This window comes from Triticum dicoccoides, chromosome 7A, assembly GCF_002162155.2.
Source record: "Triticum dicoccoides isolate Atlit2015 ecotype Zavitan chromosome 7A, WEW_v2.0, whole genome shotgun sequence".
Lineage (NCBI taxonomy): Eukaryota > Viridiplantae > Streptophyta > Magnoliopsida > Poales > Poaceae > Triticum > Triticum dicoccoides.
In genome coordinates this window covers 18,790,226-18,813,565 of record NC_041392.1, presented here as the reverse complement: position 1 = coordinate 18,813,565, position 23,340 = coordinate 18,790,226, and the positions used below count along the sequence as shown (strand labels likewise).

At 44.2% G+C, this 23,340-nt stretch overlaps 1 pseudogene; it reads right to left on the bottom strand.

The window, feature by feature from the left end:
- The window catches only part of LOC119332891, a 98,317-nt pseudogene extending 92,057 nt beyond the window's left edge, over window positions 1-6,260 (bottom strand).
- Between the last annotated feature and the right edge of the window lie 17,080 nt (window positions 6,261-23,340).

Sequence of the window (23,340 nt, the reverse complement as noted above, 5' to 3'; positions counted from 1 at the left end):
CGCGCGCCGACGCCCTCGCCTGCCCCCGCGCTGTGAGCCGCCGCCCAGCTCTGTTTTTTTATTTTTATTACTTTAATTTTTTTGTTCATATGTGATGTATATGTGTATGTGGCTATAATGTATATGTGTATGTGAACATTGCAAAAGATTGTTTTTAGAAAAATTAGGATTTTTTCTGTTCATAGATTTTTTTGGTGATATTAATTATTGTAAATATGCAAATGTTTGTATATTCATATGAACAATGAATTAGGCAATACTACTTCTTGTATTTTTAAGAAGGAAGAAGAAGAAAAAGAATGAGAGGAAAAAGGAAATAAGAAGAGGAAGAAAGGAGAAGAAGAGGGGAGAGGAAGAAGAGGAGAAATAAATAAGAAGAAGAAAAAAGAAGAAAAAGAAGAGGATAAGAAGAAAGGAATAGAGGAGAAGAAGAAAAAATAGAAAAAAATTCTATTTTTTCTTCTTCTCCTCTATTCTTTTCTTCTTCTCCTCTTTTTTTTCTTCTTTTTTTTCTTCTTCTTCTTCCTTCTTCGCTTCTTCCTCTTTTCTTCCTTTTCCTTATTTTCCTTTCTCGAGGGATAAGAAGAAAAAGAAGAGGAGAAGAAGAAAGAAAGGAATAGAGGAGAAAGAAGAAACTTCGACACGAGGGGGGGGGGTACCGATACCCCCTCCCTGATAACATTAATTTCCCATGTATATGTATGTCGCGTCGTTGTCGATATAACGAGGGTGTCGCGGGTCGGGAACTAGGGTAGAGGGTCGAGGGTCGTTAAGGGGTCAAGGGTCGAGGGTTTCAGGGTCGAGGGTTCGAGGGATCGAGGGTTTCAGTGTCAAAGTATTGAAGAAATCCATGCCTTCATCATTTGCCGGAAGTAACCAGGGCATGTTGGTACGAAGTTCTGCAAAGTTGTTCTGGAATGGAGTCCCGGATAGAATTATCCTATCTGGGACTCTGTTCCAGAACAACTTTGAAGAGCTTCATACCATCATGCACATGTTACTTTCGTCTAATGATGAAGACATGGTTTTGTTGAATCCTTTGACACTAGGCAACCTCCCGACCCCTCGGCGATCCTCTCGAACATGAGAGGAAGAAGAGGGTCGTCTAGGGGTCGAGGGTTCCAGGGTCGTCGAGGGTTCGAGGGGTCGAGGATCGCCGAGGGGTCGAGAGAGGTTTCCTAGTGTCAAAGTATTGAAAAAATCCATGCCTTCATCATTAGCCGGAAGTAACCAGGGCATGTTGGTACAAAGTTCTGCAAAGTTGTTCTGGAATGGAGTCCTGGATAGAATAATCCGCCTTTTGGTACGAATTCAGCAAAGGCCTTCCAAATAGCGATATTCGGAAGGCTCTTGCTGAACTTTGTACCAAAAAGCGAATTATCCTATCTGGGACTCCGTTCCAGAACAACTTTGAAGAGCTTCGTACCATGATGCACATGTTACTTTCGCCTAATGATGAAGACATGGTTTTGTTGAATCCTTTGACACTAGGCAACCTCCCGACCCCCTCGTGGGACATAGATGTAGTGTCATCGTTGTCGATATATACCCCCTCCCGATAGCTTACTATGATTAGGTAGCTAGTTCTACGTTTGGCACTAATATATCCATCTGTCATGTTTGAATAATAATTGCCATGTTGTAAATATTTGTAGAAACTATGGACACCACCCTAGACGAAGCAACAAAAGAAGCGTTGTTGAGGGACATAATCACAGAAGGAAGTGATGCCATCTCGTTGTTTCTCAACGAAACTGATGGTCTGGAAGGATAGGGTGAACAAGCTAGCTACGGTGACCTAATGCCGGTGCAAGAAGAAGAACATGAGGACGGCTCCAGTGACCCAATGCCGGTGCAAGAAGGAGAGGTATATATATTAGTTAAGCCTATGCTGACTAGCTGATTGATGCATTCATTGTTTTGGTATGTACACATATTAATTAAGTCTTTGTTCTTTTTTCTAGCCCTCCGGATCGAGCACAACTTCGGTAAAGAGACGAGGTCCGAAGAAAAAGTTGAGTTCGGATGAAAAGTTTGAGATCATAGCAATCGCGCCCGACGGCCAACCTATTGAACCCCTCCGGACAAAGAGCGCATTTGATGCTCAGTGCGGGGTTCTGGTTAGGGACAAGATCCCGATAAGCATCCAGCAATGGTTTAAGCCGGCTACAGAAGACCCTGAGGTCTCTTATGTCAATGATATGCAGAAAAATGATCTTTGGACTGAGCTGAAGTCAAATTTCACCCTACCGCCTGAGGATAATCCAGAGAACCCAGTTAAAGAGAAATTAATCAAGTCTTTTGCTCTGAAGAGGATGGTAGAACTATTCAGGAGGTGGAAGAAAGAGCTGAATAAGTTTGTCGAAAATAATGAGACACCAGAGTTCAAGGGCAGATATGAGAAGATCAGAGATCATTGGCCCGCATTTGTGGCCCACAAGACATCGGAAAAGAGTCAGAAGATGTTGGCGACAAACAAGAAAAATGCTGCGAAGAAGAAGCTTCACCATCGCACGGGGTCAGGTGGCTACCTCGTAGCCCGGCCTAAGTGGTCCAAGACTGAGAATGATCTGGTTCATAAAGGGATCGAACCAGAGACAATTAACTGGCCAGACCGTTGCCGGACTTGGTTCTTCGGGGCTGGCGGAACCCTGGACCCTCTAACAGGGAAGTGCATTTGGACGAACGATCAAATGGACATACCAGTCAGTAAGCTTAAGCAGTATATCGAAGCAGCGCAGGAAGGGACGTTCTTTCTAGACAGAGAGAACAACGAGCTCACAATGGCCCTCGGGAATCCTGAGCACCCTGGACGGACACGAGGCACGCCAGGCTCCATTCCGTGGAAGGTTGGGTTTCCGGACGCAGGCGGTTACAAATCCCATGAGAGGAGGAAAAAAGTGCAGCAGACCCAAATGCAGGCGCTGCAAGCAAGGGTAGACGCGATAGAGGAACGAGAAGCAAATTGCAGCAAACGTACTGCCGAAGCCTCCCCCGAAGCTACCCCGCCATCTCAGCGCAGAAGCAGCGTGGCTTCCACCGAGCTGCTTCAGCCGGAGCATGCCTTGACGGCTCCTGCCAGCTATCCCGTGGATGCTATAACGGAGTCTCAAAATTGCCACCTTATGACGTAATGGATGAATTTGAAGGTCAAGGCGGCTGTTGGCTCTGTTTATCCTACTGAACCCGGCGTAACTTTTCACTACCGGCCGATTCCAGAAGGATATGCTAGGGTGATGGTGGATGAGATAACGGAGGGATTTGAGGACCTCTAGCTTGACCACCCTACCGGTGAAGGGGAGACTCGGCTGGGGTCTGCTCTGAATACTCCATGCCTATGGTGAAAGGAGCTCATCAACCTTCCGAACTGGACGCCACCGCCTCCTCCTCCCCCTCCGGCGAGTCAGGGCACTCCGCCTCCACCGCCTCCTCCTCCGGCGAGTGACGATCAGGGCCCTCGGCCGGCTCCTTCTCCGGCGCGTGGCGGCACTCCGCCTCCTTCTCCGCCTGCGCCGACGCGCCCGAGCAGCCAGCCTCCTCCTTCTCCGCCTCGTCAGCAAGGGCGGAAGAGACCTGCCGCCGCTCCAGCTGCTCCGGCGCGTCGTAGTTCTTCTCCTCCGCCTCTTAAGCAAGTAAAGAAGACAACCGCTATGTCTGCTCGGTCGGCGTCTAGCAGTACAACCAGAGGCGGGAGGACATACAGATTTGGTCCTTCTCTGAAGACTCCAGAGAAGTTACCATATGAGAGGACCCTGGAGGAGAACGCCGAGATCACGCGAGAAGAAGTGAGGAACTTCTTTGAAGGGGTGAAAGCAAAGAAACATCCACCTCCGGGGGAGAAGGTAGATCGGGTGAAAGTGAAGTGCACTCTGGCTGCCCTGACAAAACCACCGAAGTCTGATCCGCCGAAAGGAAACTATGACCGCATTATTGGAAAGGAATTTGCCGAAGCGGAGCGGTCGGGAAGTACTGTCAGTGATCAAAGGCTGAAAGAACGACGAGCTGGGAAACAAATTGCCCAGCTCGGCGAACAAGCGAAGCAATCGTGCCCCCCGCTCAAGGTGCCTAGCCACAACGTCGCTAATGATCCGAGGATGGTGCCCGGTTATAGCAATCTTGCAGATTACCTGCCCGACGAAGTACATTATGAACCCATGGACGTGTAGATACAAAGATACGAGTACGGGAAGCCTCTCATCAAAGATGAAAGATCTCTATCAACAATGATGCGAAGATTGCATGATTGGTACTTGAAAATCTGCAGAGACTCTGGGGGGAGGAGTACTTTGTATGTGAAAGTTAAAAAGGAGCATGACCTCGTTGGAATTGATCTGTTGCCTGTTCCATTTGAGGAGTTCTATCAGTTTTTCAATCAATTGGCCCTCGATAAAACAACGGTCGCCTGCTACTGTCTGTAAGTAGTACTACTTCTGTCATTAAGTTTCTCTATATAGCTTAGCTCTTTCATTGCATGTATTTATAATCATCCTCACTATATTATGCAGATTGAAGATCGCCGAATTGAAGAAAAGACAAGTCGGTGATATTGGGTTCATTAACACATATCTCATAGATGCAACTGGGGTTAAACTTCATGCCGCAGCTACCGAGGCTAACTTGCTACGATCGTTCGTAATAAATCAAAACAAAGATATAATACTCTTTCCTTACAACTTCAGGTGAGTGTTACTGTGTTGTGCGTATTCGGTTTCCCTTATATATTAGTCAAGGTTATAGTAATGTAATTCATGAGTTATGCATGTGTGTGCAGTTTCCACTATATTCTCCTAGAGATTAAGCTTGAGCAGGGACTAGTAACCGTCTTAGACTCAAAACGAAAAGATCCCCAGGACTATGCAGACATGACTCAAATACTCCAGAAGTAAGTTAAATCGATCATTATCCACCATATCAGCAACTTTGTTCATTTCCTGATATCAAGTAATTGTTTTCTTTGTCCGGCAGGGTTTGGAGAAAATTCACCAAAACAGTTCCGGGACTGCCGAAGGAGCTGGAATTTAGACACCTGAAAGTAAGTACTATAGTAGCATGTTCCGCGCATCTCCTAGTGATTCAAGCGCTAGTTTCATCAATACCATTTAGCATTCTTGCTTATCAGTTTGATTGACCTCTATTTCTTGTAAAGTGGTTGTGGCAGGAACAAGGGAATGATTTCTGTGGATACTACATCTGCGAGTCCATCCGCCACACGACCTGTGAGCGGGGCGGGTACTCTAACGAACAATATGAAGTACGTAAATAACAACATTCACAATTTTATTTTATTACCATCATTTGTGTTGAGTTTCATTCATTCATATATATATGTATTGACCCCCTTCTTCAAATTAGATGTTTCGGAAGCGGGATGAACTCCTAGCACCAGCTCGCATGCGAGCAATTCAAGAGGAATTGGCGGCATTCTTTCTTGACCACGTGATCCCTGAAGACGGAGAATTCTATGTGGACCCTGAGTCCGTATGATTATATTTGTAAGAGATAATTATTGTATATATGTAGCCGGTAGTGTCAGATAGATATACGAGAACTTGTTGTTCGACCAATCTCTCAGAGAAGGAGAGGTGGTCGATATCACTTCTCTCTGTATGCATATATGTTCATGACGATCTTCTGTTTCCTTCGTTTGCTTACTAGCTAGCCAGCGTGTCCAGTCCTCTCTATACGTATGTATAGTACGTAGCGTCGACCAAGCACGGACATAAGAGAGGACACTTCTCTCTATTAATTATAGCTAGCTAACACAATATATGAAACACCTAAATTAACCCCCCAAAACCCCCAACCCCCCCCCCCTTCAAAAAAAAACAAAAACCCCAGCCAGAGAAATGCTGACGCGTGGATGCCTATTGGTCTCGGTTGGTGCCACCAACCGGGACCAAAGGGTCTCCTGACTGGGCTCTGCGCACTGCCCACGTGGAGGGCCTTTAGTCCCGGTTCTGGATTGAACCGGGACTAAAGGGGGAAGGTATTAGTACCGACACTTTAGTCCCGGTTCCCGAACCGGGACTAAAGGCCCTTACGAACCGGGACTATAGGCCCTTTTTCTACCAGTGCTGCACCCTCCGGTCAGTGATGCGCTTCCTCTCAGCATCGGCGAGGTAGTCCCTCAGGCTCTCCAGCTTGTCCTGCAGGCTGTCGATCTCCCCGGTGACACCGAGCAGCATCCCCACCTCGTCCGCCGCCATCTGCTTGATCGTGTCGGCGATGTAGGACGCGAAGGCGTCCAGCACCATGGCCATGGTTGGTTTCTCCTTGCTTGTCCTCAGACCGGCGAAGAAATTAATGGGTGATCCAACAGAGTGTGTGTGTGTGTGTGTGTGTGTGTGTTTGGCTTCCAGACTTGCTAGGACATGTTGAAGGGGACGATAGCAATTAGGCCGAAATGTGGTGCTCTGTCTTGCTGGTGGGTGTCTGGATGCTTTGCCGGCAAAACAAGCCAGGCTGATGCTTAGGTTTGGGCTCACTGGCGGGGGCACCGGAAAGAAAGACGGTGCCCTGCTTGAGTCGCCGGCAAAGCCATGGATTGACCATGTCTCCCCCGCGCCTTTCTTGGTCCGGGGTGGCAAGAAAGGGATCTGACCTGAGACCTAACAATGGTTGATCCCTTTCCGCGTCAGTGATTTCAGAACAAAAGTCAAAGAATCAAACCCCTGCCTAGCAATGGCTGGTGGGGGTTGGTCGGTCACTCACCCGCCGTTGCGCCGCCGAGCCGCCGGACACGGGGGAGGATCCATCGATGCCGATGCGGTCGATGTTGGAGCAAGGCTGTCGGCGTGGAAGGGAGCCGGCTGCCCCTGTAGAAAGCTGGAGACACATCGAGTGGCCCGACGAGCTACGAAGACGGCGGGCGGAGTCGCCATCGCCACCGCCGGCGGCGTAGCGGTCGCCGTCACTTGGGGGAACTCTCATGGTTTTCTTTTCTTTTTCTGGATTTTGAAGTTTCTTCAGGGAATACAACGATGTACTCCTTTAAAAAAATACTCCCTCCGTTTCAAAATATAAGAACGTTTTTAACACTAGCATAGTGTCAAAAACGTTCTTATATTCTGTGACAGAGGGAGTAATACAAAGAACAATTGTCTTGAAGTTACATCCAGGTCCATTTGTAATACAAAGAATGCATAAGAAAAAAATACATCTAGGTCCGCAAACTGCGTAGTGACGACTACAAATACTGGAGCGAGCCGACGATGCGCCACCATCATCGAAGTCGGGCAAACCTTGTTATACCAGACAGCCGGGAAGTCATCATGTTAAGGCCCCATTCGGATCTTCTCCGCAATCCAGCTTCCCAAGAAGCCACCTGAACAGGACAGCTCCGAGAATCCTGCTTCTGGGGAAGATCTGAACGGGCTCTAAGCCCCCAAAGATCAGCGCACGAGAATAGCAACCACGAAGAGAAGCATAGACGGAAAGGATCTAACCTGTAGCACGCGAACGCAAACAAACAAAGACCGGATCCAAGCAGATCCAACAAAGACAAACGCGGGCAGAATCGCAAGAGATCCACTGGAGAGACATCTCCACACGCCCTTCGACAACGCTATAAACACCGTTAGAGTGGAGGTTATGTTGAAATAATCTTATTCTACCTTCAGGTAGCCACCGTCGCCTCGCCTTCCTAAGCAGAACACAAACCCTAATGAAACTAAAAAACACCTAAAAATGATGCCCTCCCGCCGACAAGGGCTAGGATCCACTGCAGTTCCATGTCCCTAAAGCCACACAAGACAAGGCAAACCGGCGATGTTGACGAAGGAAATATGCCCTAGAGGCAATAATAAAGTTATTATTTATTTCCTTATATCATGATAAATGTTTATTATTCATGCTAGAATTGTATTAACCGAAAACTTACTACATGTGTGAATACATAGACAAATAGAGTGTCACTAGTATGCCTCTACTTGACTAGCTCGTTGAATCAAAGATGGTTAAGTTTCCTAGCCATAGACATGAGTTGTCATTTGATTAACGGGATCACATCATTAGAGAATGATGTGATTGACTTCACCCATCTGTTAGCTTAGCACGATAATCGTTTAGTTTGTTGCTATTGCTTTCTCCATAACTATACATGTTCCTATGACTATGAGATCATGCAACTCCCGAATACCGGAGGAACACTTTGTGTGCTACCAAACGTCACAACGTAACTGGGTGATTATAAAGATGCTCTACAGGTGTCTCCGATGGTGTTTGTTGAGTTGGCATGGATCAAGATCAAGATTTATCACTTCGATTGTCGGAGAGGTATCTCTGGGCCCTCTCGGTAATGTACATCACAATAAGCCTTGCAAGCAATGTAGCTAATGAGTTAGTTATGGGATGTAGCATTAGAACGAGTAAAGAAACTTGCCGGTAACGAGATTGAACTAGGTATTGAGATACCGACGACCGAATCTCGGGCAAGTAACATACCGATGACAAAGGGAACAACGTATACCGTTATGCGGTTTGACCGATAAAGATCTTCGTAGAGTATGTAGGAGCCAATATGAGAATCCAGGTTCCGCTATTGTTTATTGACCGGAGACATGTCTCAGTCATGTCTACATAGTTCTCGAACCCGTAGGGTCCGCATGCTTAACGTTCGGTGACGATCGGTATTATGAGTTTATGTGTTTTGATGTACTGAAGGTAGTTCAGAGTCCCGGATTTGATCACGGACATGACGAGGAGTCTTGGAATGGTCGAGACGTAAGGATCGATATATTGGAAGCCTATATTTGGACATCGGAATGGTTCCGAGTGGTTCGGGCATTTTTCCGGAGTACCGGGAGGTTACCGGAGCCCCCCGGGGAGTATATGGGCCTTATTGGGCCTTAGTGGAATAGAGGAGAGGGAAGGGAAAAGAGGGAGGCGCGCCCCCAAGCACAATCCGAATTGGGAGGGGGGCCGGGCCCCCTTTCCTTCCTCCCTCTCTCCTCCTTCCTTCCTCTCCTACTCCTACTTGGAAGGGGGGAATCCTACTCCCGGAGGGAGTAGGACTCCCCCTAGGGCGCGCCATAGAGAGGGCCGACCCTCCCCTTCCTCCACTCCTTTATATATGAGGGAGGGTGCACCTCATAGACACACAAGTTAATCATTGATCTTTTAGCCGTGTGCGGTGCCCCCCTCCACCATAATCCACCTCGGTTATATCATAGCGGTGCTTAGGCGAAGCCCTGTTCCGGTAGCAACATCATCACCGTCATCACGCCGTCGTGCTGACGAAACTCTCCCTCGAAGATCTATTGGATCATGAGTTCGCCGGACGTCACCGAGCCGAACGTGTGCAGATCGTGGAGGTGTCGTACCTTCGGTGCTAGATCGGTCGATAGTGAAGACGTACGACTACATCAACCGTGTTGTCATAACGCTTCCGCTTATGGTCTATGAGGGTACATAGACGATACTCTCCCTCGTTGCTATGCATCACCATGATCTTGCGTGTGAGTGGGATTTTTTTTTGAAATTACTGTGTTACCCAACAGTGGCATCCGAGCCAGGTTTATGTGTAGATGTTATATGCACGAGTAGAACACAAAGGAGTTATGGGCGTGGGTATATACATATTGCTTGCCGTCACTAGTTGATTCTTGATTCAGCGGCATTATTGGATGAAGCGGCCCAGACCGACGTTACGCGTACACTTACGCGAGACTGGTTCTACCGACGTGCTTCGCACACAAGTGGCTAGCGGGTGTCTGTTTCTCCAGCTTTAGTTGAATCGGATTCAATGAACAGGGTTCTTTCTAAATATCAAAAAGCAATCACTATACTGCGTTGTGGTTTTTGATGCGTAGGTAAGAACGGTTCTTGCTCAGCCCGTAGCAGCCACGTAGAACTTGCAACAACAAAGTAGAGGATGTCTAACTTGTTTTGCAGGGCATGTTGTGATGTGATATGGTCAAGAAATGATGCTAAATTTTATTGTATGAGATGATCATGTTTTGTAACACAGTTATCGGCAACTGGCAGGAGCCATATGGTTGTCGCTTTATTGTATGAAATGCAATCGCCATGTAATTGCTTTACTTTATCACTAAGCGGTAGCGATAGTCGTAGATGCCATAGTTGGCGAGACGACAATGATGCTTCGATGGAGATCAAGGTATCAAGCCGGTGATGATGGTGATCATGACGGTGCTTTGGAGATAGAGATCAAAGGCACAAGATGATGATGGCCATATCATATCACTTATATTGATTGCATGTGATGTTTATCCTTTATGCATCTTATTTCGCTTAGTTCGGCGCTAGCATTATAAGATGATCTCTCACTAAATTTCAAGGTATAAGTGTTCTCCCTGAGTATGCACCATTGCGACAGTTCGTCGTGCCGAGACACCACGTGATGATCGGGTGTGATAAGCTCTACGTTCACATACAACGGGTGCAAGCCAGTTTTGCACACGCAAAATACTCCGGTTAAACTTGACGAGCCTAGCATATGCAGATATGGCCTCGGAACACTGGAGACTGAAAGGTCGAGTGTGAATCATATAGTAGATATGATCAACATGGTGATGTTCACCATTAAAAACTACTCCATCTCATGTGATGATCGGACATGGTTTAGTTGATATGGATCACGTGATCACTTAGATGATTAGAGGGATGTCTATCTAAGTGGGAGTTCTTAAGTAATATGATTAATTGAACTTTAATTTATCATGAACTTAGTCCTGATAGTATTTGCATAACTATGTTGTAGATCAATAGCTCGCGATGTAGCTCCCCATTTATTTTCTGATATGTTCCTAGAGAAATACTATGTTGAAAGATGATAGTAGCAATGATACGGACTACGTCTGTGATCTGAGGTTTATCCTAATTGCTGCACAGAAAATTATGTCCTTGATGCACCACTAGGTGACAGAACTATTGCAGGAGCAGATGCAGACGTTATGAACATTTTGACAAGCTCGGTAGGATGACTACTTGATAGTTTAGTGCAGCATGCTTTACGGCTTAGAACCGGTACTTCAAAAATGTTTTGAACGCCACGGAGCATATAAGATGTTCCAAGAGTTAAAATTAGTATTTTAGACTCATGCCCATGTCGAAAGGTATAAGACCTTTGACAAGCACTTTGCCTACAAGATGGAGGAGAACAGCTCAGCTAGTGAGCATGTGCTCAGAATGTCTGAGTACTACAATCACTTGAATCAAGTGGGAGTTAATCTTCTACTCCCTCCGTTCGGAATTACTTGTCTCGGAAATGGATGTATCTAGAACTAAAATACGTCTAGATACATCCATTTCTGCAACAAGTAATTCCGAACAAAGGGAGTAGATAATATAGTGATTGACCGAGTTCTCTAGTCACTATCACCAAGTTACTAGAACTTCGTGATGAACTATAATATGCAAGGGATAACGGAAACGATTCCCAAGCTCTTCGTGATGCTGAAATCGACGAAGGTAGAAATCAAGAAAAGCATTAAGTGTTGATGGTTGACAAGACCACTAGTTTCAAGAAAAGGACAAAGAGAAGAAGGGGAACTTAAAGAAGAATGGCAAGCAAGTTGCTGCTCAAGTGAAGAAGCCCAAGTCTAGACCTAAGCCTGAGACTAAGTGCTTCTACTGCAAAGGGACTGGTCACTGGAAGCAGAACTGCCCCAAGTATTTGGCGGATAAGAAGGATGGCAAAGTGAACAAAGGTATATTCGATATACATGTTATTGATGTGTACTTTACTAGTGTTTATAACAACCCTCAGTATTTGATACTAGTTCAGTTGCTAAGATTAGTAACTCGAAACGGGAGTTGCAGAATCAACAGAGACTAGTTAAGAGTGAAGTGGCGACATGTGTTGGAAGTGGTTCCAAGATTGATATGATCATCATCGCACACTCCCTATACTTTTGGGATTAGTGTTGAACCTAAATAAATGTTATTTGGTGTTTGCGTTAAGCATGAATATGATTTGATCATGTTTATTGCAATAAGATTATTCATTTAAAGTCAGAGAATAATTGTTGTTTTGTTTACATAAATAAAACCTTCAATGGTCATACACCCAAGGTGAATGGTTTGTTGAATCTCGATCGTAGTAATACACATATTCATAATATTGAAGCCAAAAGATGCAAAGTTAATAATGATAGTGCAACTTATATGTGGCACTGCCGTTTAGGTCATATTGGTGTAAAGCGCATAAAGAAACTCCACGCTGATGGGCTTTTGGAATCACTTGATTATGAATCATTTGATGCTTGTGAACCATGCCTCATGGGCAAGATGACTAAAACTCCGTTCTCCGGAACAATGGAGCAAGCAACTGACTTATTGGAAATAATACATACTGATGTATGCAATCCGATGAGTGTTGAGGCTCGCAATGGGTATCGTTATTTTCTAACCTTCACAGATGATTTGAGTAGATATGTATATCTACTTGATGAAACATAAGTCTGAAACATTTGAAAAGTTCAAAGAATTTCAGAGTGAAGTGGAAAATCATCGTAACAAGAAAATAAAGTTTCTACGATCTGATCGCGGAGACGAATATTTGAGTTACAAGTTTGGTCTTCAACTAAAACAATGTGGAATAGTTTCACAAATTCATGCCACCTGGAACACCACAACATAATGGTGTGTCTGAATGTCATAACCGTACTTTATTGGATATAGTGCAATCTATGATGTCTCTTACCGATTTACCACTATCGTTTTGGGGTTATGCATTAGAGACAGCTACATTCACGTTAAATAGGGCACTGTATAATCCGTTGAGACGGCACCATATGAACTATGGTTGGGCTGTTGTTTCTTAAAGTTTGGGGTTATGATGCTTATGTGAAAAAAGTTTCAACCTGATAAGCTCAAACCCAAATTGGAGAAATGCATCTTCATAGGATACCCAAGGGAAAATATTGGGTACACCTTCTATCGTAGATCCGAAGGCAAGATATTCGTTGCTAAGAATGGATCCTTTCTAGAGAAGAAGTTTCTCTCGAAAGAAGTGATTGGGAGGAATGTAAAACTTGATGAGGTAATTGTACCTTCTCCCGAATTGGAAAGTAGTTCATCACAGAAATCAGTTCTAGTGATTCCAACACCAATTAGTGAGGAAGTTAATGATTATGATCATGAAACTTCAGATCAAGTTACTACCGAACCTCGTAGGTCAACCAGAATACGTTCCGCACTAGAGTGGTAAGGTAATCCTGTTCTGGAGGTCATGTTACTTGACCATGACGAACCTACGAACTATGAGGAAGCGATGATGAGCCCAGATTCTGCGAAATGGCTTGAGGCCATGAAATCTGAGATGGGATCCATGTATGAGAACAAAGTATGGACTTTGATTGACTTTCTCGATGATCGGTGAGTCATTAAGAATAAATGGATCTTCAAGAGGAAGACGGACGCTGATAGTAGTGTTACTATCTATAAATCTCGAAATGTTGCAAAATGTTTTCGACAAGTTCAAGGTGTTGACTATGATGAGATTTTCTCACTCGTATCGATGGTTAAAAGTCTGTCCGAATCATGTTAGCAATTGCCGCATTTTATGATTATGAAATTTGGCAAATGGATATCAACACTGCATTACTTAATGGATATCTTAAAGAAGAGTTGCATATGATGCAACCAGAAGGTTTTGTCGATCCAAAAGGTACTAACAAAGTGTGCAAGCTCCAGCGATCCATTTATGGACTGGTGCAAGCCTCTCGGAGTTGGAATATACACTTTGATAGTGTGATCAAAGCATATGGTTTTATACAGGATTTTGGAGAAGCCTGTATTTACAAGAAAGTGAGTGGGAGTACTACAACATTTCTGATAAGTATATGTGAATGACATATTGTTGATCGGAAATAATGTAGAATTTTATGGAAAGCATAAAGGAGTGTTTAAAAGGAGTTTTTCAAAGAAAGACCTAGGTGAAGCTACTTACATATTGAGCATCAAGATCTATAGAGATAGATCAAGACGCTTGATATATTTTCAATGAGTACATACCTTGACAAGATTTTAAAGTAGTTCAAAATGGAACAGTCAAAGAAGGAGTTCTTGCCTGTGTTGCAAGGTGTGAAGTTGAGTAAAGACTCAAAACCCGACCACAGCATAAAATAGAAAGAGAATGAAAAGTCATTCCCTATGCCTTAGTCATAGGTTCTATAAAGTATGCTATGCTGTTTACCAGTCCTATTGTATACCTTAGCATGATTCTGGCAAGGGAGTACAATAGTGATCTAGGAGTAGATCACTGGACATCGGTCAAAAATTATCCTTAGAGGACTAAGGAAATATTTCTCGGTTATGGAGGTGATAAAAGAGTTCATCGTAAAGAGTTACGTCGATGCAAGCTTTTTACATCGATCTAGATGACTCTAAGTCTCGATCTGGATATATATTGAAAGTGGGAGCAATTATCTATAGTAGCTCAGTGCAGAGCATTGTAGACACAGAAATTTGTGAAATACATACGGATCTGAATGTTGCAGACCCGTAGACTAAACTTCTCTCACAAGCAAAACATGATCACTCTTTGGGTGTTAATCACACAGCGATGTGAACTAGATTATTGACTCTAGTAAACCTTTGGGTATTAGTCACATGGAGATGTGAACTAATCACATAAAGATGTGAACTAGATTATTGACTCTAGTGCAAGTGGGAGACTGAAGGAAATATGCCCTAGAGGCAATAGTAAAGTTATTATTTATTTCCTTATATCATGATAAATGTTTATTATTCATGCTAGAATTGTATTAACCGAAAACTTAGTACATGTGTGAATACATAGACAAAGAGTGTCACTAGAATGCCTCTACTTGACTAGCTCGTTGAATCAAAGATGGTTAAGTTTCCTAGCCATAGACATGAGTTGTCATTTGATTAACGGGATCACATCATTAGAGAATGATGTGATTGACTTGACCCATCCGTTAGCTTAGCACGATGATCGTTTAGTTTGTTGCTATTGCTTTCTCCACAACCATACATGTTCCTATGACTATGAGATCATGCAACTCCCGAATATCGGAGGAACACTTTGTGTGCTACCAAACGTCACAACGTAACTGGGTGATTATAAAGGTGCTCTATAGGTGTCTCCGATGGTGTTTGTTGAGCTGGCATGGATCAAGATTAGGATTTGTCACTCCGATTGTTGGAGAAGTATCTCTGGGCCCTCTCGGTAATGTACATCACAATAAGCCTCGCAAGCAATGTAGCTAATGAGTTAGTTATGGGATGTAGCATTACGGAACGAGTAAAGAAACTTGCCGGTAATGAGATTGAACTAGGTATTGAGATACCGACGACCGAATCTCGGGCAAGTAACATACCGATGACAAAGGGAACAACGTATACCGTTATGCGGTTTGACCGATAAAGATCTTCGTAGAGTATGTAGGAGCCAACATGAGCATCCAGGTTCCGCTATTGTTTATTGACCGGAGACATGTCTCAGTCGTGTCTACATAGTTCTCGAACCCGTAGGGTCCGCATGCTTAACGTTCGGTGACGATCGGTATTATGAGTTTATGTGTTTTGATGTACCGGAGGTAGTTCAGAGTCCCGGATTTGATCACGGACATGACGAGGAGTCTTGGAATGGTCGAGACGTAAGGATCGATATATTGGAAGCCTATATTTGGACATCAGAATGGTTCCGAGTGGTTCGGGCATTTTTTTGACAGAAAGACTGTAAGGGAACCCCCTACAGTATAATTGGTGCAACAAACCCAAATTGCAAGTACCATTCCTTGAACTTGGGTGGGTGGGAAGGCATCAACCCCTTCCTACCACTAGGCTATGCCTTTTTTCCGGAGTACCAGGAGGTTACCGGAACCCCCCGGGGAGTATATGGGCCTTATTGGGCCTTAGTCGAACAGAGGAGAGGGAAGGGAAAAGAGGGAGGCGCGCCCCCAAGCACAATCCGAATTGGGAGGGGGCGGCCCCCCTTTCCTTCCTCCCTCTCTATTCCTTCCTTCCTCTCCTACTCCTACTTGGAAGGGGGGGAATCCTACTTCCGTAGGGCGCGCCATAGAGAGGGCCGGCCCTCCCCCTCCTTCACTCCTTTATATACAGGGGAGGGGGGCACCCCATAGACACACAAGTTGATCATTGATCTTTTAGCCATGTGCGGTGCCCCCCTCCACCATAATCCACCTTGGTTATATCGTAGCGGTGCTTAGGCGAAGCCCTTTCCGGTAGCAACATCATCACCATCATCACGCTGTTGTGCTGACGAAACTCTCCCTTGAAGCTCTACTGGATCGTGAGTTCGCGGGACGTCACCGAGCCGAACGTGTGTAGCTCGTGGAGGTCTCATGCCTTCAGTGCTAGATCGGTCGACCGTGAAGACGTACGACTACATCAACCACATTGTCATAACGCTTCCGCTTACGGTCTACGAGGGTACGTAAACGATACTCTCTCCTCTCGTTGCTATGCATCACCATGATCTTGCGTGCGCGTAGGAATTTTTTTTTAAATTACTGCGTTACACAACAGTTGATGGGTAGCAGTAGGGAAAACTATTGAATGATTGAGCAATTTTCCATCAAGTTTAATTCAAAAAAACACTAGATAAAATATGATAGACATGGCAATCGAGCAGGAAACGTATGATTGAAATCTAGGCATGCAATAGAGAATAAAAAGGATAAGCAGCATATCCATATCGATTTCTACTGCTATTAGACCAAATGCAAACCCTAACGAAGAGGATAACAAACATACAGCACAACTGAAGAAGAAGAAGCGTTTGCAATCGCAACAACACAATCATCGAGTGTCATGTTTTGAAGAAGGTGGTCGATGTCGGGAAAGAAGTCGTCAGGGAACTCATCATCTGTAGCCACGTTGAAAAAGATCCAACAGTCGTGCGGAAGCGCTGCTCAAAAACCTAATCGCACCTCTCCCATACCTATTGCAAAAGGCGGGATTTCGAAGTCCTGCTATCTCACTCCTTGGTGCATGCCGAGAAGCGAGATGGAAAAGAGGTAGGCAGCGTGATGCTCTGAAATGAATGAATGTAAGTGTGTCTCGTCTAGAAAGAGGAGTGACCTCTTATAGACGAGGCGAGTTGCAACTGACCCCTCGGTAGTGGAAGATAAACGGATGCCCACTAGAGAGAGGAAGAGAAACAATACGCCGCGACTGTTCGGATTCATCTCCCACTAGAAGAAAAAACTTTTCAATTTTTTTCTTGCGTGACAAAAACAAAGTAGCACACACACGTGGCATAGGTCCTAGCACGACTTGGCTTGATCACGAAACATGACGCACGTGCAAGGCGTGACATGGTCTGTTGCAGGTAGACGGAGAAGGAGGAGCGTGCGTGTGTGTCCTCTTCTCAAGCTCTTATTGTTACGTGGAACAACTTCCCTTGTAAGTTGGTGATGACCCACAAGTATAGGGGATCTATCGTAGTCCTTTCGATAAGTAATAGTGTCGAACCCAACAAGGAGAAGAAGGAAATGATAAACGGTTTTTAGCAAGGTATTCTCTGCAAGTACTGAAACAAGTGGTAACAGATAGTTTTGTGATGAGATAATTTGTAATGAGCAACAAGTAACAAAAGTAAATAAAGTGCAGCAAGGTGGCCCAATCCTTTTTGTAGCAAAGGACAAGCCTGGACAAACTCTTATATAAGGAAAAGCGCTCCCGAGGACACATGGGAATATCGTCAAGCTAGTTTTCATCACGTTCATATGATTCGCGTTTGGTACTTTGATAATTTGATATGTGGGTGGACCGGTGCTTGGGTGCTGTTCTTACTTTAACAAGCATACCACTTATGATTAACCTCTATTGCAAGCATCCGCAACTACAACAAAAGTATTAAGGTAAACCTAACCATAGCATGAAACATATGGATCCAAATCAGCCCCTTACGAAGCAACGCATAACTAGGGTTTAAGCTTCTGTCACTCTAGCAAACCCATCATCTACTTATTACTTCCCAATGCCTTCCTCTAGGCCTAAATAATGGTGAAGTGTTATGTAGTCGACGTTCACATAACACCACTAGAGGCTAGACAACATACATCTCATCAAAATATCGAACGAATACCAAATTCACATGACTACTAATAGCAAGACTTCTCCCTTGTCCTCAGGAACAAACATAACTACTCACAAAGCATGAACATGTTCATAATCAGAGGGGTATTAATATGCATAAAGGATCTGAACATATGATCTTCCACCAATTAAACCAACTAGCATCAACTACAAGGAGTAATTAACACTACTAGCAACCTACTAGCACCAATCCCGGACTTGAAGACAAGAATCAGATACAAGAGATGAACTAGGGTTTTGAGATGAGATGGTGCTGATGAAGATGTTGATGGAGATTGCCCTCTCCCGATGAGAGGAGCGTTGGTGATGACAATGGTGATGATTTCCCCCTCCAGGAGGGAAGTTTCCCCGGCAGAACAGCTCTGCCGGAGCTCTAGATTAGATCCGCCAAGGTTCCGCCTCGTGGCGGCGGAGTTTTGTCCCGAAAGGCTGCTTCTTATTTTTTTTCTCGACAAAAGACTTCATATAGGATAAGATGGTCATCAGAGAGCCACCAGGGGGCCCACGAGGCAGGGGGCGCGCCCTAGGGGGGGCGCCCCCACCCTCGTGAGAAGGGTGTGGCCCCCCTGGTCTTCATCTTTGGTGAGGATTTTTCATTATTTATTCTAAGGTGTTCTATGGAGTTTCAGGACTTTTGGAGTTGTGCAGAATAGGTCTCTAATATTTGCTCCTTTTCCAGCCCAGAATTCTAGCTGTCGGCATTCTCCCTACTTATGTAAACCTTGTAAAATAAGAGAGAATAGCCATAAGTATTGTGACATAATGTGAAATAACAGCCCATATGCAATAAATATTGATATAAAAGCATGATGCAAAATGAACGTATCAGTTGGTCTACCACATCCTCCACTAGCATGGTGAAACTAAACTTTCTACACCCCTTTGTCACGAATGGACTACATGCCCTTTGGGATTTCCTAGAAATTGTTTGATAAAATTTTGAATTATTAAATAGTTTGGGACCAATAATTCAATAATCTCACCAGATCCCATAGGCACATAAAGTTTGCCTGTGGTTTCACAACATGTTTATATATCGGTATTTCGATGAGGACTGTTAAGTTCAAATTCCACCTAGAACTCAATGCTATACGCTCATTCATAACCTGAACAGTGGACTACCCTTGAACAACAAGTTGTATTTAAACATGTTTCACGGAAAGCCTTGACCGATACTAGGCCGTTGAAAAGCTTAGGAGAGAACACGTTAAGGTAAATATCAACAATATATACAGGTTAGGAGAGATTTGCATCATAACGGAGTGGATAAAAGTAAGTACTCTCCTCTCATTTACCCAATTGCTTGTCTCATCAATTCTAATTCACTATATCTCCGGTCACATAGAATGGGTTACCGCCATGGACAAATTATGTGGTGGGTCTCTATCCCATCTCCCTCTATGCATAAAATATTCCATGATAAACCCTTTGTGAGGGGATCTGCCAAATTCTTTGATGTGTTTATAACTTTATACCTATAAATTTAAAGATTTTTATAAATTTGACCGATTTCGTTCTCCTTCCCACATGTCTTGATGACTTCTTATTATCCTTATAACCATTTACCTTGACTATCACCGTTTGATTTGTTGGGTTTCGTAGTAATTTCAAAAAATTTCCTACGCACACGCAAGATCATGGTGATGCATAGCAACGAGAGGGGAGAGTGTTGTCTACGTACCCTCGTAGACCGACTGCGGAAGCATTGACGCAACATAGATGAAGTAGTCGTACGTCTTCCCGATCCGACCGATCCAAGCACCATTACTCTGGCACCTCCGAGTTCTTAGCACACGTACAACTCGATGACGCTCCCCGGGCTCCGATCCAGCAAAGCTTCGGGGATGAGTTCCGTCAGCATGATGGTGTGGTGACGATGATGGTGTTCTACCGATGCAGGGCTTCGCCTAAGCACTGCAACGATATGACCGAGGTGGAATATGGTGGAGGGGGGCACCGCACACGGCTAAGGAATGATCACGAGGATCAATTGTGTGTTCTAGGGTGCCCCCCTGCCCCCGTATATAAAGGAGCAAGGGGGAGGCCGGCCGGCCCTTGGTGCGCCAAGGAGAGGGGGAGTCCTTCTCCTATTGGGAGTAGGACTCCCCTTTCCTAGTCCAATTAGGAAAAGAGGGGGAAGGAAAGAGAGGGAGAGGGAGAGCGAAAGAGGGGCCGTGCCCCCCCTCCCTAGTCCAATTCGGACTCCCCATGGGGGGGGGCGCCACCTCTTGGGCTGCTGCCCTCTCTCTCCCCTCAGGCCCAATAAGGCCCATTACTTCCCCGGGGGGTTCCGGTAACCCCTCTGGCACTCCGGTTTTATCCGAAATCACCTGGAACACTTCCGGTGTCCGAATATAGTCGTCCAATATATCAATCTTTATGTCTCAACCATTTCAAGACTCCTCGTCATCTCTGTAATCACATCCGGGACTCCGAACTAACTTCGGTACATCAAAATGCATAAACTCATAATAACTGTCATCGTAACATTAAGCGTGCGGACCCTACGGTTCGAGAACAATGTAGACATGACTGAGACAAATCTTCGGTCAATAACCAATAGCGGGACCTGGATGCCCATATTGGCTCCTACATATTCTACGAAGATCTTTATCGGTCAGACCGCATAACAACATACTTTGTTCCCTTTGTCATCGGTATGTTACTTGCCCGAGATTCGATCGTCGGTATCTTAATACCTAGTGCAATCTCGTTACCGGCAAGTCTCTTTACTCGTTCCGTAATACATCATCTCACAACTAACTCATTAGTTGCAATGCTTGCAAGGCTTATGTGATGTGCATTACCGAGAGGGCCCAGAGATACCTCTCCGACAATCGGAGTGACAAATCCTAATCTTGAAATACGCCAACCCAACATGTACCTTTGGAGACACCTGTAGAGATCCTTTATAATCACCCAGTTACGTTGTGACGTTTGGTAGCACACAAAGTGTTCCTCCGGCAAATGGGAGTTGCATAATCTCATAGTCATAGGAACATGTATAAGTCATGAAGAAAGCAATAGCAACATACTAAATGATCGGGTGCTAAGCTAATGGAATGGGTCATGTCAATCACATCATTCTCCTAATGATGTGATCCCGTTAATCTAATAACAACTCTTTTGTTTATGGTTAGGAAACATAACCATCTTCGATTAACGAGCTAGTCAAGTAGAGGCATACTAGTGACACTCTGTTTGTCTATGTATTCACACATGTATTATGTTTACGGTTAATACAATTCTAGCATGAATAATAAACATTTATCATGATATAAGGAAATAAATAATAACTTTATTATTGCCTCTAGGGCATATTTCCTTCAGTCTCCCACTTGCACTAGAGTCAATAATCTAGTTCACATCGCCATGTGATTCAACACTAAGAGTTCACATCACCATGTGATTAACACCCATAGTTCACATCGTCATGTGACCTATACCCAAAGGGTTTACTAGAGTCAATAATCTAGTTCACATCATTTATGTGATTAACACCCAAAGAGTACTAAGGTGTGATCATGTTTTGCTTGTGAGATAATTTTAGTCAACGGGTCTGTCACATACAGATCTGTAAGTATTTTGCGAATTCTATGTCTACAATGCTCTGCACGGAGCTACTCTAGCTAATTGCTCCCACTTTCAATATGTATCTAGATCGAGACTTAGAGCCATCCAGATCGGTGTCAAAACTTGCATCGACGTAACTTTTTACGACGAACCTTTTGTCACCTCCATAATCGAGAAATATTTCCTTATTCCACTAAGGATAATTTTGACCAATGTCCAGTGATCTACTCTTAGATCACTATTGTACTCCCTTGCTTAACACAGTGGAGGGTATACAATAGATCTGGTACACATCATGGCATACTTTATAGAACCTATGGCTGAGGCATAGGGAATGAATTTCATTCTCTTTCTATCTTCTGCCGTGGTCGGGCTTTGAGTCTTACTCAATTTCATACCTTGTAACACAGCCAAGAACTCTTTCTTTGACTGTTCCATTTTTGAACTACTTCAAAATATTGTCAAGGTATGTACTCATTGAAAAAACTTATCAAGCGTCTTGATCTATCTCTATAGATTTTGATGCTTAATCTGTAAGCAGCTTCACCGAGGTCTTTCTTTGAAAAACTTCTTTAAAAACACTCCTTTATGCTTTGCAGAATAATTCTACATTATTTCCGATCAACAATATGTCATTCACATATACTTATCAGAAATGTTGTAGTGCTCCCACTCACTTTCTTGTAAATACAGGCTTCACCGCAAGTCTGTATAAAACTATATGGTTTGATCATACTATCAAAGCGTTTATTCCAACTCTGAGAGGCTTGCACCAGTCCATAAATGGATCGCTGGAGCTTGCACACTTTGTTAGCTCCTTTTGGATCGACAAAACCTTTCGGCTGCATCATATACAACTCTTCTTCCAGAAATCCATTCAGGAATGCAGTTTTGACACCCATTTGCTGGATTTCATAAAATTCGGCAATTGCTAACATGATTCGGACAGACTTAAGCATAGATACGAGTGAGAAACTCTCATCATAGTCAACACCTTGAACTTGTCGAAAACCTTTTTGCGATAATTCTAGCTTTGTAGATAGTAACACTACTATCAGCGTCCGTCTTCCTCTTGAATATCCATTTAATCTCAATGGCTCGCCGATCATTGGGCAAGTCAATCAAAGTCCATACTTTGTTCTCATACATGGATCTCATCTCAGATTTCATGGCCTCAAGCCATTTCGCGGAATCTAGGCTCATCATCGCTTCCTCATAGTTCACATGTTCGTCATGGTCTAGTAACATGACTTCCAGAACAGGATTACCGTACCACTTTGGTGCGGATCTCACTCTGGTTTACCTACGAGATTCGGTATTAACTTGATCTGAAGTTACATGATCATCATCATTAGTCTTCCTCACTAATTGGTGTAGTAGTCACAGGAACAGATTTCTTGTGATGAACTACTTTTCAATAAGGGAGAAGGTACAATTACCTTATCAAGTTCTACTTTCCTCCCACTCACTTCTTTCAAGAGAAACTCCTTCTCTAGAAAGGATCCATTCGTAGCAACGAATGTCTTGCCTTCGGATATGTGTGTTGGGGAACGTAGCAGAAATTCAAAATTTTCCTACGTGTCACCAAGATCTATCTATGGAGAAACCAGCAACGAGGGGAAGGAGAGTGCATCTACATACCCTTGTAGATCGCTATGCGGAAGCATTCAAGAGAACGGGGTTGATGGAGTCGTACTCGTCGTGATCCAAATC